The sequence below is a fragment of the Ursus arctos genome, unplaced genomic scaffold (assembly GCF_023065955.2).
Source record: "Ursus arctos isolate Adak ecotype North America unplaced genomic scaffold, UrsArc2.0 scaffold_5, whole genome shotgun sequence".
Lineage (NCBI taxonomy): Eukaryota > Metazoa > Chordata > Mammalia > Carnivora > Ursidae > Ursus > Ursus arctos.
This window is the reverse complement of record NW_026623067.1, coordinates 46,996,521-47,011,342: the sequence shown is the minus strand read 5'-3', so window position 1 is coordinate 47,011,342 and position 14,822 is coordinate 46,996,521. Positions and strand designations below refer to the sequence as shown.

General features: G+C 38.5%; 1 long non-coding RNA gene across 1 annotated transcript; it reads left to right on the top strand.

The window, feature by feature from the left end:
- Nucleotides 1-5,242: 5,242 nt before the first annotated feature.
- On the top strand, nucleotides 5,243-14,069 carry LOC130542718 (uncharacterized). Its single transcript, XR_008957455.1, has 3 exons — nucleotides 5,243-5,844; nucleotides 10,032-10,206; nucleotides 11,242-14,069. It is a non-coding gene; the product is annotated as an uncharacterized LOC130542718 (long non-coding RNA).
- The last annotated feature ends 753 nt before the right edge of the window (nucleotides 14,070-14,822 follow it).

Here is a 14,822-nt window from a genome sequence, read left to right as displayed (position 1 = left end):
GAGAATTAGGGTGGTGATAAAAACAAACAGGTACTTGGGTGTGGGGGGCTCACAAAGACAAGTTGCTAGCTTTACAACCTAGCTCAGGGCCGATTCTTAGTGGATGCCTTCGTGGATTTATATTTTGATTTATTTACCAGCCCCCAAATAAATCAAATAAATAAAGTTGCCATGACACATGTAAAGTTATATCCAAATTATCTGTCCTGAGAAATCGTCTGTTTTATAGTCTAAAAAAAATGCCTATTTGTAGAGAATATAGTAAGAACAAACTGCAGAGGCGCGGTGCTAAGAGCTGATTTGATTACCCATGTTGAGAGGAACTTGCTTCCAGAATTCTAGCATGCAAATGTTGCAGGCATAGCTCTGGTAGCGGAATCTGATACGGCTTTAGGTAGCACGGGAACGGATATTCGGGGGAAAAAAAAGTGATGTATTTGACTGCTACTTTTAGTTTGTAACTATGGCAAGGAATCCATATTTATCAAGATTTCTTTCAAAATAAATTTATTTATGTTAAACTCCAAGTCAACATTAACTAAAAATATTAAATAAATTATAGGACAGGTTGTTTGTACCTATGGACTTGTGACAAGTGAAGATCATACGCACAGAGCTCATAAAAAGCGCTCGAACTAAATGTGACTTATAATGACATACGCAGAAAATTAGTTTCTGAATCCTTAAAAATGATCGTTAATGAAGTTTTCGTCTTAGGAAAACTAATCCTTATTTTAAATCCTTATTTTAAGTTTGATATTATAAATCTGACACATATATATCATATATATATATGATATATAATAGTAGCCTTCAGAGTCCATCAGACTCCTCTTTCTTGCATATATTATGTAATCCTTCCATCCCTCAGTTTCCTAATTTCTATAAGTATTTTTTCAAATCACAGAACTGAAGAAAGAATTGAAGGACTTGGCAAAAATGTATAAAGCTCAGAGCACAGTGCCTCTCAAAATGTTAGTTCTATTTCCTCTCCACCTTAGAGTATATGTAAGAAAGGATTATTTTAAGGACGAAGAAATGATTAAAGGGAATATGAGTGGCTTGCTTTCTCACTGGTAATTAAAACTTAAACGTTACAGGCAACTTTACAAGGATAAAAATGACCCACTAAACCTCAGAACTCTGTGCATAGGCTTAAAAATATGTTTCATATCTATAATTAATATGTATATATTATATACTTTTAATTTTTTTATACATGAAATGACTTTCTATATATGTCCATATTACTTCGTAGTCATACTGTTCTGGCATTTTACTGCCCGGGAGAAGACCTGACTGCTTCTTTGATCACAATGAACTCAGTCCATGCTTCTGTCTTATCACCTTTAGTCCTAAGGCAGCTTCATGCTGAATGTCTACCCTGAGAGGCTCAGAAGTTTCGGAAATGCCTGATTCCTTCCTCTATCCGCAGGGATTAGCATACTGTTTAGCCTAACATAGATACCCAGTAGGAATTCCTTGATTAAAAAAAATTTCCAAGGGAGTAAACCAGGATATCCTAACTTCTCTTAACCTCTAATGTATTTTATATATTAATATCAAGTTGGCTCAATGGCCTTTTTTAAATACATGTACCCACCTCAGTGTTGTGCTAATTCTTGGTTGTCAGTCAATTCTAATATGCTCAATCTATTTCTTCAATCTTCATTCTATCAGTAAAGTTTGCTTTTTAAATTAACAGGGTTCGGTTTTGACCATCATCATTACATTTTAACACCAAATAGAACAACATCTGTGACATTCTGGAGAGCTTATATTGCCATGTTCCCTGAAGTAAAAAAAAAAAAAAAAAAAAAAAAAATTTAAGAGCTTAGAAAGTTTAGGTAGAACTAAGGTAGAAAACAGTAAGAGAAAAATTAAGGCAAAAATACAAAGAAAAAAATATATCATTCATTCCAACTTTAGAAAGGATTCCTACATGATGAGCAAATGTGTTCTGTTTTGACTTACGTATTTTGCCTACGTTTTCACATAAATTTGAATTCTCCTGAAGACAATCAAGCTATCATCTATCTACCTGGAACCGACTTAAAAAAAGATCTATGCTTAGAATAGAGACAAGCGAAAAGCTGCTCGGAAAGGATGCAAAACAGTGGCAGATTTTCGTGCTTTGTTACTTGTGAATTTTCAAACGTATAAAATGAAGTCGAATCTTCGCTAAAATGGAAAAAAATATCATGTGGTCATCAGAAGGCAGGGTTGCTGTCCTGGAAACACTTCCTTTTTAAATTGTGAAACTGACTAGCCCAACATGCCAAAGACTAAGTCCTAAATCTGAAGATTGACAGTTTGCAAAGCCATGCAGTATATATTTAGCGCAAGGTCATCTATTTCCCAGATGACATCAGCAAGAGGTTTGCATATTTCAGCTGAGACTGACAAAGACGAATTTATGTCACAAGAACAGGGGACAAGCATGAGGAAGTTTGAGGAAATGAATGCCTGCAAACAGATTGGTTGGGAAAGAAATGCTGAGAAGTCCCGGGCTCAGCCCAGTGGCGATGGGCACGTGCAGCCTGGGCTGTGACCGTTTCATTCATTCCCGGTAACACAGCTGACGATACACAGGAAATGATTTTAAAAATTAGCAATAAAAATTAGTCCTTCAATTGTGTCCACTGGAGTCGTGTGTTGAAAGGTCGCTGGTTTTCACAACTCAAGTGTTTGTACTCTTTACTATGTATTTACTAACCACGGATGCCAGGAGCAAATTTAGCCTAGTTTTCAGGCTATAATGCAGACATGGTTAAGGGACATTTTAGAGAGAGAACTAAGTGGCCAGCAGGGAAAGCAGCAGAATTTTATCTGTATCATTGTACAATAGCTATCCAATGCATGTTCCAACAGCTTGAAACAGTTTGTCCACATATGACAGTTTTTTTGTTTGCTTGCTTTTCGGTCCTCATTGATTATTTAATTCCACAAGATTATTTTTCAGGTTCATTTAAATGGATACCTTAGGTACTAGAAATTTTATTTGACCCTCTACATATAGGAAAAGTACAAATGAGAAGAATACAAATATCGCAGTGTTTTTATTCAGTTCAGTTTCTCTACCTCGGTACTCTTGACATTTGGGGCTGGATAATGTGCTGTGGTGGGAGGCTGTGCTACGCACTGTACGATGCTTAACAGCATCCCTGGCCCCCACCAACTAGATGCCATTCACCTCCCCAATTTGTGACGATCAAAAATGTCCCCAGGTGGACTGCCGGGGTGGCTCAGTCAGTTAAGGAGCAGACTGTTGATTTCAGCTCAGGTCACGATTTCAGGGCTGTGAGACTGAACCCCGTGTTGGGCTCCCCACTCAGCAGGGAATCTGCTTAAGATTTTCTCTCTCCCTCTCCCTCTGCCCCTCCCCATCTATTCTCTCTCTCCCTCTTCCCCTCCCCATCACACTTGTACTCTCTTTCTTTCTCTCTCTCTCAAATAAAACATTAAAAAAAAAAATGTCCCCAGGTATTGCCAAATGTCCCTTGGGGGCCAAAATAGCTTCTAAATGAGAACCACTGATTAAGATCATATCATTAAAATGATAGCAATTAATGGAATTTTGTAGAGAGAGACATAAAATTAAAGATAACTATTAGAGCTTCACTAAAGCAAAGTAAGAGAGTCCTATGAGTTATTTCCTATCATTGGCATTATGTTCAGCCCAATTTCTAGAATTAGACCATAACGATGAATATTCATATGAGTGCCTCTGAAGTCCTAGCCATACCCTGCCTTGTCCGAGAATGAGGAAATTCTCTACTGAGTCCCGCATACTCCAGCAATGCCTGAGGGATCATTTAGTTCCATCTCCTAGTTTATCGGCGAGAGAAGGAGACATGCAGCGTTTTGATGCATTGCTTAAGTTCACCCGGAACCAGATCAGAGCCCACAGCTTTAGGTTCCCAAATCATTAATCTTTCAAATATGAAGTAGACTAGAATGATTTTCATCAGTAAGAAACTGAAAAGATTTCTATTCAATTAGAATATTCACTTGAAACTTCCAATTAATTATTCTTCCAGTAGTAGAACCAAACCATGGTTACTTTCAAACTGAACAGATTCTGATCTCCTCTTGGTGGTGAAAGTACTTTGGAAACCTAAGCCCTAGATAACTCACTGAAGTGTTCACCATTCAGCCAATATCAGAAATACTGGCATTTGTCCACAAAGTCTGAGAGAACAAAGAACAACCATTTTATATTTTCTGAATAGAGCCAAGTAACATACCCATGTACCTAACTACGGGCATCATTCATTCAGCACAGATTTGTGGAGTAGAGCTGATTATGTTCCTGGCACTGACGATATAGACATGAGCAAGAGAGGCAAAGAATCTGCCGTCATGGAGTTCACATTTTAGTGCGGGGAAAAAAAAAAAAAAAAACTAGACCAAATAAATGCAATGAACGATGTTTAAGCTTGTGAGAAGCAACGTAAGAGGGGATGACTTTCCGGGTAATTTTAGATCAGGTAGTCATGGAAGGACTTTGTGAAGAGGAGACATTTAAGCAAACTTGATTGACTCAGGAGCAATGCCTACAGAAGGGTGGCCTGTAAACGCTCAAAGCACAGGGACCCACAGCAAAGGCCACAACCCAGCGCAGGAATGAGCTTGGCCAGAGTAAGCAGTTCAGTGTGCTGGGAAACTGACGCAGGATTTTCAGCAAGGGCAAATACATGAGCAGATATTTTAAAAAAATTTTTTTTAAGATATATTTATTTATTTTAGAGACAGAGTGAGAGAGAGCAGGTGGAGGGACAGAGTGAGAGAAACTCCAGCAGGATCCCCGCTGAGCGCAGAGCCAGAGGCTGGGTTCCACCTCTTGACCCTGAGATCACGACCTGAGCAGAAATCACGAGTCGGATGCTTAACCGACGGATCCGCCCAGGTGCTTTTTAAAAAGCATTTTTTGAGGAATATTTTGTGACTGTTATCTTTTCTCCCAAATTTCCATAAATGACTAGGCAAGGCTGCTGAAATTTTGAGGTTTGTAAAATGGCAAAGTGATCTGGAGACCTCTGATGTTCCTTCTTCTATCCGTGTGACATAAGTCCTCTTGTCAGTCTCGGAAGAGCATCCCTGTAAGGTTCTGGGCCCAGTCCCAGTGATATTTGCTGCCCAGGGTGGCCGCACCGAATTCCACAGGCTCGCCAAGTCTTACCAACAGATTTGCTCCTGGCAATGGTGAGAGGTCTGGCACCGGTGGCCTCGCACACCCTGTGACCGCAGCTGCTCGGGAAGACCTGCGGGTCCGGATCATCTTCCCTCTGCTCCGGGCCGAAGATGAACCACACAACAAGGGGCTTCTCTGTCATTCCTCAACACAGACAGAAGCTGGAGCAGATGCAGCTGGCTTCCCTGTCCAGAGCTGACCCCGAGTGCTTGAGAATTAAGTTACTTTGAACCGGATACTTACTGAACTCCAAGAAAAACCTGATGCTGGAATAATGTGAAGTGCTTTGTTAAAAAAACAACAGCAGCAGCAACAACAACAAAACTGAGAGAGAAGATCTGGGGACTTGAAACTGAAAGCTGGTCTCCTGTCCGGTTTCTTGGTTCCAGGGACATAATTTCACACAACTTAATACACCCAGTTATCTGCGAGCCACCCTGAAATCTCATTACAGATAGGGACGGCACAGTGAGTTACAGGCATAGTAACCGACTCTATGGTTCCAGCACAGAATATACGGAGTAGAAATAAACTTTACCGTAAAGAATGTCTGTTGATGAGAAGATTATCAATACAACCTAATTATTTCTTCCTATTCAGAACCATAACTGATGGACTGGGAGAAGGCCCCATCTACCGCTCTGTGACAGGTGGGTATGTGTGTGTCCGGGAAAAGGTAGGGAGAGGCTGTTGTTACTGCCGGTGCGAGGAAGGGCTTGTGAAAACCTCACTGTGCAATTTGCCTTAGGTCACACTTCCCGAGGCATGGTTCTGTTTACTCTTGTAGGCAGAGTGGATGTCATTTTGAAATGCCCATTATCGATGTAAAGTCACATTTAAATCTCTTTCCTGTAATGGGAGGTGTTACTCTGCCTTCTAGATGATATAGAAATAATCTCAATTATAGGATGAGCCATGTCCCTACTCTTGCCCCCTCGTCCCAAATACTCACACTTGAGACTGAGGTTATAAAATAGCTGGCTTCTTTGGGGGTTTAGAAGCGGTTAAAATGACAGGTTATGAATGGAGTATAAAGTATATTATTGTATCCAAAAGTAATTCTGGCTACATTATGTGTCCCTTCAAAGATCCTTCTAACACAAACACTGACTTATTCTGCCAGAAAGTTATGGTTATGATTTTGCTGGTTGTTTTAGCCAAATATTGGTGTTTTCGTGTTTCAACCCTATGTTGGTTTTACGATATGTGGTGAGGAATGAAAAGTATTATTTAATCCTAAACTATAAAATGCTATACAAATACTTGTTGTATCTAAGAACATTAAGTTTTATATCTCTGAAGACAAAAAAGTTGTCAAGTTAATTTTTTTGTAACAGACTCATTTTTCATGAACTTTACCTTCAGAAAAGAAAAAGTGAGTTTGATATTTCTAGACTGAATATGACTCTTATAACATGACTAAGTAGACTCTATGGGATGCCTCTTCAAATGTTTTGAAAGGTAATTAATTGCTTTTATAGGAATATTACTAACTTTCCTACCTAAAGTTTTACAGTTATCTCTGAAACAATGTTAGCATAAAATACATCAACATAAGTTAAATAGCTAAAAAACTACTTATTTTAACCTTATGTTTGATTAAGTGGCTTTGAAATAATCACTAATCTGTTTTGATGTGTGCAAAGGACTTTTATGCAAGAAAAATGATCAGTCTGTTTTATAATCCCGTATCTAACATAGACACAGGAACAATGTCATTATGACCTCCCTTTAGTATTAAACACAGGTGACTACTGAAAAGCTATGTGTGCACTGTGTGCACACGTAGCGTGAGTGCGGTGAAGTCCCATGGGGAAGGAGCTTAAGGCTCTGTAAGGAAAAGAACATACTTTTGAGGGCCTGATGGCTCCTCTGAAGCCCTCTAAGATGCCATTTGTTCACCCAGGAAGCTCATCACCCCCATACCACCCTACACACACTAAGGACCTCTAGCTCTAAGCAAGAGCTTTTGGAATAAGCACAAATACTCCAAACCCCTAAGAGGCCATTCGCTAATCCAGATTTTTTTTTCCAACTCCATGTCCTTTGGGGATTCTTGCTTGTGGTCTGACCATTACGAAGTCTTCCCAGAGCTATCTTATTGACAGGAAGTAGCAGAACCCGATGATCTGTCTCTGTCTCAGCTGCTAGGAAAGGGACTGCTGTCACTGGCAATCAGAAAAGGCAATCACTCCTATTTTCTTCCCAGTTATTTTTCTTCCAAACAGAAATAGCTACCACTTTTCTCATCACAGAATGTATTTCTGTTATAAAAATTAAGAAAAAATAAAAATTCATAATCCCAGTACCTAATAATAACCATGTTTTTATACACACAAATTTTGTTACATATAGCCTTTTAAATCTTTTTCTATATAATTACATTATCTTTATATAATTTAAAATCTCTAATGGCCATACAGGTGACTAACATAATATAATAAAAAATTATTATTAAAAAAAAAAGTGAAGGAAACAGGTGCAAACAAATAAATAAATGTGATGCCTGCCCCTTAAAAAAAATAAAATCTCTATTGGCAACAGACTATTTAATAATTTTAAAAATTGGATGGCGTATTATGGGCATCTTTACAATGTCAAAATAAATAGATCTGCGTCAAGTGTTTACTTGGCTACAAACTATCCTTTCCAGGAGTGCCGTTTATTTAAGAAGTTTTATTGTTGGGAATTCAGTTGACTATTTCTATTTTGTTATTATAAATAACCTTAGAATGAATGTCCTGAAAGATCCATCTTTTCAACTGTCTGATGATCTCCTCTGGATATATTCCTGGAAGTGAGACTCTCTGGCTAATATATGCTATTTTTAAGGGCTTTGGATGTATATTACAAAATTGCCCTCGAGAAAGGATATATCAGTTTATTCTCCCACCGATCGTGAACAGTGTGGGAGGCTTCCTTTTCGATTCAGCCTTCATCATGTCATGCATTTATTTCTGTTGGCTCATGACAGAATATAAAGTCTACGGAGTTAGGGTAGGTTTGAGAAGGAAAAAAAGTCTCAGAGGAGTTGAGACTATTCTGTGGCCCTCTATGAATCACACACGTGAACCTCTCTTCCTGCCTCTGCTTCTGCGGGGAGCAGGCAGCCTTTCAGGTCACGCGCAGCATGCAAATGCCGCACGGCAAACGTTTACAGCATGGAAAAGGCTTCGGCTAGGGTTTGATGTGGATCCAGGAGGAAGTAGAGGAGTTCCATGGTGTTTGTGAAACTCAGCATGAGAAAATAATCCCCCTCCTGCAATGTGGGTTTCAACACTCAAAAGCTATATGAAAGGGCCCAGGGGGCAGAGATTCTCTTCCTCTACCTCATGCTTTAAGGAATAGAGAGAAGCACTCTCTGACATGCTACAGAACGAGGAAATAAATAAACAGGAACTGGATTCTTTATTCTGCCAACATTCCTTGTCAATACGCTGTGAAAAAATATGCATAAATTCAAAAGGCTAAATTAAAAAAAGAAATGAAAATGGATTACATTGTTGGCAGGAATACATTTCTGATAGAATGACAAAAATCTGGAAGCTGTTAGTAGAAGCATTTACTTGAAAATTTTTCATTCCTCTTTGATAATCCTGATGAATAAACATCAAATCAAATAGTGGGCTAATCGTTTTAATATTTTAGTTTTGATACAGTAAGCACTGTCATTTGAACTATTCTATAATACCACATTGCTGGGCTGGAAATCAGTTAGAAGTAGGCTTGTCAAAGGCACTTATTTCCACATTCTCTTTCTTGTCTTTCTAGAAATGTCTTTATACAATAGACTATCTCATTTCTGATCTCAGCCAGCTAGACTGACCTGTTATATTTGGGTCTTATTCTAAGTGTGATGAAAAGTTACTGGAAAGTTGCAGGCAGGGGAGTGACATCATGCACTTTTCCCCAAATATGCCTCAACTGTCTGTTTCTTCAGGGCTCGTAGAAATACTGAGTGTCTCCCACCCTTCTCAACCCAGCATGCATGAGACAGCCAAACATCTCAGGACTTCCCATGGGAGCTTACTTGATACTAATAAACTATACATATAGTGACCCAAATTGATCAAATGGGTTAGAGTCACTGTGTTATTTCTCCATTTACAAAAGTAATACCCACCCAATAGAGCCTCCAATTATAGAGCCTGTTCTGAGGTGTCGCTGTTGGGCTCTGCCAATTTGTCATTCAGCTGCTACTACCTGCCTTCCTGCCTTTTCCTATTGTTCGTTTCTGTGACGTTTGTTCCTTTTCTTTCTTCCCGCCTCCATGGTTTACTACCACATCCTGAAGCTCAAATTCCTATCACTTCTTGAGCCTTTCTCTATTATTTCAGATGAGTTGATTGGCTCCAAATTTTTGGACCCACACTGAGACATGAGCTATACGTCATTGTGGTGGAAATGTACAGCCATAAATTTTTTTCTCTTTGGGACTACATGACAGATTTATTCTTGGGAATGATTTTACCCTTTGTACTCTTCTTTATTATTTTTGGAGTGCGAGGCAAGGTGAGAGTAGTTGTGTTTGACCAGTTGAATAATGATAAAATGAAAATGATTTAAGTATCAATAAAAAAAATTGGGGGAGGGAATTTTAAGATGTAAAATAAATGATACTTTTTCTATGATGCAGTGTTTTCTCTTTAATTTTTTTTATTATGTTGTGTTAGTCACCATACAGTACTTCATTAGTTTTTGATGTAGTGTTCCATGATTCATTGTTTGTGTATAACACCCAGTACTCATTACAACACCTGCCCTCCTTAATACCCATCACCTGGCTAATCCAACCCCCCACCCCTCTCCCCGCTAAAACCCTCAGTTTGTTTCCCAGAGCAATGTCCACAATAGCCAAACTGTGGAAGGAGCCGAGATGCCCTTCAACAGACGAATGGATAAAGAAGATGTGGTCCATGTACACAATGGAATATTACTCAGCCTTCAGAAAGAACGATTACCTAACATTTGCAGCAACATGGATTGAAGTGGAGGAGACTATGCTAAGTGAAGTAAGTCTCTTTAGATATTAAACATTCTACTTCAGTTAAATACACAGTGGTAATAATAGGCTGGTGGAATTTGAACAGATCCAAAAGTGAGTTGTCTTGTGTTTATCCAAATGATTAGGAGAAAATATTAGTTAATTCTGCCAGCTTAGAACAAGTTCCATTCACATGAACTTCTCACGATGATACATAATGTTTCCTCACAAAAAAAATGACACAAAAAGCAATATGTCTGTGTCTCTGGGACCAGGTGTTTGACGACCTAACCTACATTAGCAATAGGAAGACAGCAGATGGTCTCTTTTTTAGGTCTAGACACTCTCCTCAGATAGTTAACTACAAGCTTTTTAAATGGTTGAGCTCTGCTAATACACCTTCAGAAAAAAAAGGAATAGGAAGTGGGGCTAAAGGGGGAAAGAAAACACTTGATGGATGTGTGTCTCTGGCCTTGACAAAAGTTTGGAACTGTGAAGTCAAACCAAGTGGCTTAATAGAGACTCTGTATTCATAAGGTTTATTCAGCAGAATTTAGAAAGCAGTAGTACGGTATGGAGGCTGAGGGCACAGGTGCTACTGTCAGCACGCCTCACTTTGAATACGAAGTCAGCCACTTATAAGCTGAGTGATCTTGGGGAAGTTATTGAACATTTCCACGCTTCAGTGTTCTCCACAGTATCATGGAGATTCTAGTAAGACCAACTTCTCAGGGTTGCGATAAATACGTAATGTAGAGATTGGTGTAGAGGACTCAGAACAGTGAGGGGCACAGACTGAATACTTGACGACCGCATCATCATCCTCACCACCAGATTTGACCTGAAGAAGAATAAGCCAGTTTTAGCTGGGAGAGGCCCAAGATATTGAAAGGAAAAAAGAATTTTTTGTCAGCTTCCAAAAGTAAAATTCTTCCTAAGGGATTCCAGAAGAAGGAAAGGTAGTGAAGTCATTTTTTAAATAAAAAACCTTGTTCATGGCTTTTATTTATAATAAATTGTATTTTTTAAATCATCAGAGTAAAATTGAGTTCTTTTGTTATAGAGATTTGTGAATGTTAGTCCATGTACAGATTTATGGAAGCACCACCACAGTCAGAAGAGAGGACTCTTTTATCATCACAAAAATTTCTCCTCATGCTGCCGCTTTGCAACAATCCCCCCACGCCTAACTCCTGACAACCATTCATATGCTTTCTATCACCACAGTTTTCACTGGAGCAAGTCCTGTAAATGGAGTCCTATTCAACATCTTTTGAGATTAACAACTTTCATTCAGCATAATGACTGAGATTCATCCATGATGTTGCAGCAGCAGTATTTTGTTCCTTTTCATTGCTGAGTATTCCATTTACTGCAGTTTGTCTATACACTCAGCTGTTCCAGGGTATTTGTGGGTAGAGCTGTTAGAAACGTTTGTGTATAAGTTGTTGTGTGAATGTCAGTGTTCATTTTTCTTGAGATAAAACTTTTTACTTCATTTCTGTTAAATTGCCTATTTGTGACTTACGTACTTCAGTTGGAAGAATAGAAGGCTCAGGAGTCAGGGAGGTATAAACTAAGTCAGCAGGTGGATTTCAACTGTATTAGTGACAACCCAATAGAGATGCCAGTAATATAAAAAGATCTCTTAAATTCATGGACATTTTAAGTAGGAACCTTTAATAAAAACGTGTGCTTAACTGATATTATTTTTTCCTTAACTTCAGGAAGAGTATATGTTTATTGTTCATGTGGGGCTGTTCTTTGCTTGTCTTTTCTATTTCAAGCAGAATTTTTATCTAGAATTTCCAAAGCTCTAACACTGTACTGAAATTCTGATTTAGTAATGCAACTGTTTTCTAAGTTTGATAAGGCCCTTTTCCTTTCCCATTTCTGAAACCGAGACTATTTTTAATGGGTTCACCAGGACCATCAAAATAACCTTGCACAAAAACAACTTTTGACTAAGGTAACTGCTGGTCTCTTTGCTGAGAGCTGAGAAATAAAGCAAAGTTGTCCACGTGTTAGGAAACTAAAATTAAATCTGACAAGAAGTCCAAATATTCATGTTTTTTCCTGTTGGGCTAAATAAAGCTTCTGCTGATTCTTCAGTGTTTCCTATAACACGTTAGAACCAGAGCTAAACGGTTAAAACTCTTTCCCCTTGTAGGCTGGCAGCTGAGTTTCCATCATTTACTGGGCTTATAAAAGAAAATTTATCATAAATTGTTTTGGTCTCCTGGAACATTTTCACAGGCAAATGAAGTTGACAGTTAATGGAATCTCATGCAAAACTGAACAACAGCACTAGTAACCCACGGTTGTCTAAAAACACTATGAAACACTGCTTTGCAACTGAAAATAAAAACTAGCTAGTTCTCACTAGAAGGAGGGTACGGGTTGGTCTGCTCTAGAAGATCTATGATAACCTGTACCTAAGAGAGGATCTGAGTAGAATTTACCAGACAATGTTTATCTGGGGGAATACGGAAAAAAACCGAAATCATACTAGTTCACAGGTTGAGGTCCTGTCGGAACCACCATGCCATCATGGGAATTTTGTTTTGTGTGGCTGAATTCCCTGGTGGAGGTTATGTCTCAGTTGTAAGATTTTGTTCATGTAAAGAAAGCCTCATAGAAAATTGTAAGCACAGGAAAAAAGAGGCAGAGAAAAGGGAAGTTTTAGTAATCTCTTAGCATCTCCTTCTTTATACCAAAATCCTGGAAAACCTATTTGGTAAGAGAAGGTTGCTTTGGGAGCAACAAAGCTCACGGTAAAAACACTGATCATCCTTGAGGATATTTTCACAAGCTGTGACAAACTAGTAAGTTCCTTTTCTCCAAGTCAGAGATACTGCTCAACGGTTATCATATTGAAATTGTACAATTGCATCACCTGTTATATCATCTTCAATAATTTAATTGAGTAAATTCTGTGGACACTACATCGATGACTATCATTTATGATAACTCAAAACTTTGTATGTCTCCAAATTGAAAAATACAGAAATATACCGAGAGTCTGATGTGAAACACAAATAATCCTTAAAGACTGGAAATCTCGGCTTCCAGACTGAGCTCTGCTGTGAATTAGTTTTAGAAATGTGGACCTCAGATTTCTAGAAAGTGAATTTTGGAGTTAGCTCAAATGTTGGTTTAAATTCTAGCATTGCTATCTAATTAGCTGTGATTCAGGGCCAAGTTATTTAACTAATATGATCCTTACATTCTGTGTCTTTAAAATAGTGAAAGTCGTCCCTGGCATGTCTACCTAATAAAGTAGAGGTGAACTGAAGGGAAGGGATATGAGAACACCTGGAGAACTCTCAAGAATTAACATTCAAAAGTAAACGTATGCTAAAAATAAACTATTGGGACTATTTCAAAATGAAAAGCTTTTGTATGGTGAAGGAAACCATCAACAAAATGAACAAGCGACCTACATATGGAACGAGAGAAGATATTTGCAAAGATTTATCTGATAAGAGGTTAATAACCAAAACATATAAAGACCTATACTCAACACCAAAAGAGCAAATAATTTGATAGAAATTGGCAGAGGACCTGAATAGACATTTTTCCAAAGAAAACATGTGGCTGGGCAACGGACACATGAAAAAATGTTCAATAGCACCAGTCACCAGGGAAATTCAAACCAAACCACAGTGAGATACTACCTTACACCTGTCAGAATGGCTGGTATCAAGAAGACAAGAAATAAGTGTTGGAGAGGATGTGGAGAAAAAGGAGCCCTCATACATGCAAACTGGTGCAGCCACTGTGGAAAACAGTATGGAGGCTCCTCAAAAAGTTAAAAATAGACGTACCATACTATTTAGTAATTCCACTACTAGATAGTTACCTAAAGAAAATGAAAACACTAATTAAAAAGAGGTGTGTATGTATGTGTGTATATATATATATATATATATATATATATATATCCCTCTGTTCATTGCAGGATTAGTGACAACAGCCGAGATATGGAAACAACCTAAATGTCTATCGATGGATGAATGGAGAAATAAGAGTGGTGTGTATATACAATGGACTATCACTCAGCCATCAAAAAGAACGAGATCTTGCCATATGCAACAACTTGGATGGACTAGAGGGTATTACGCTAAGTGAAAGAAGACAGAGAAAGACAAATACCATACGATTTCACTCATATGTGGAATCAGAAAACCAAAACAAAACAAAGAGAAAGCAGAAACAGACCCATAAATACAAACTGCTGGTTGCCAGGAGAGGGGGGTGGGGGGACTGGCAAAATGGGTGTAGAGAAGTCAAAGATACAGGCTTCCAGTTACGGAAGGAATAAGCCACAGGGATGAAAGATACAGCATAGGGAAGATAGTCAGTGTATTTTAATAGTGATGTATGGGAGCTACACTTGTGGTGAACACAGCGTAATATAAAGAGTTGTTAAATCACTGTGTTGCACACTTGGAACTAATGCAACATTGTGGGTCAACTACATTCAATTAAGAAAAAAAAAAGTAAAGGTATATTGAAAGAGAAGACTGAACTGGGCCACAGCTACCCCCCAGCGATGGGATCTATAGTGCTATACTTGAAAAAGCCAGGTTCCAGATTGTTGTTATCTGGATACTTATGCAGATAAGACCGGCTTTTGCTGAG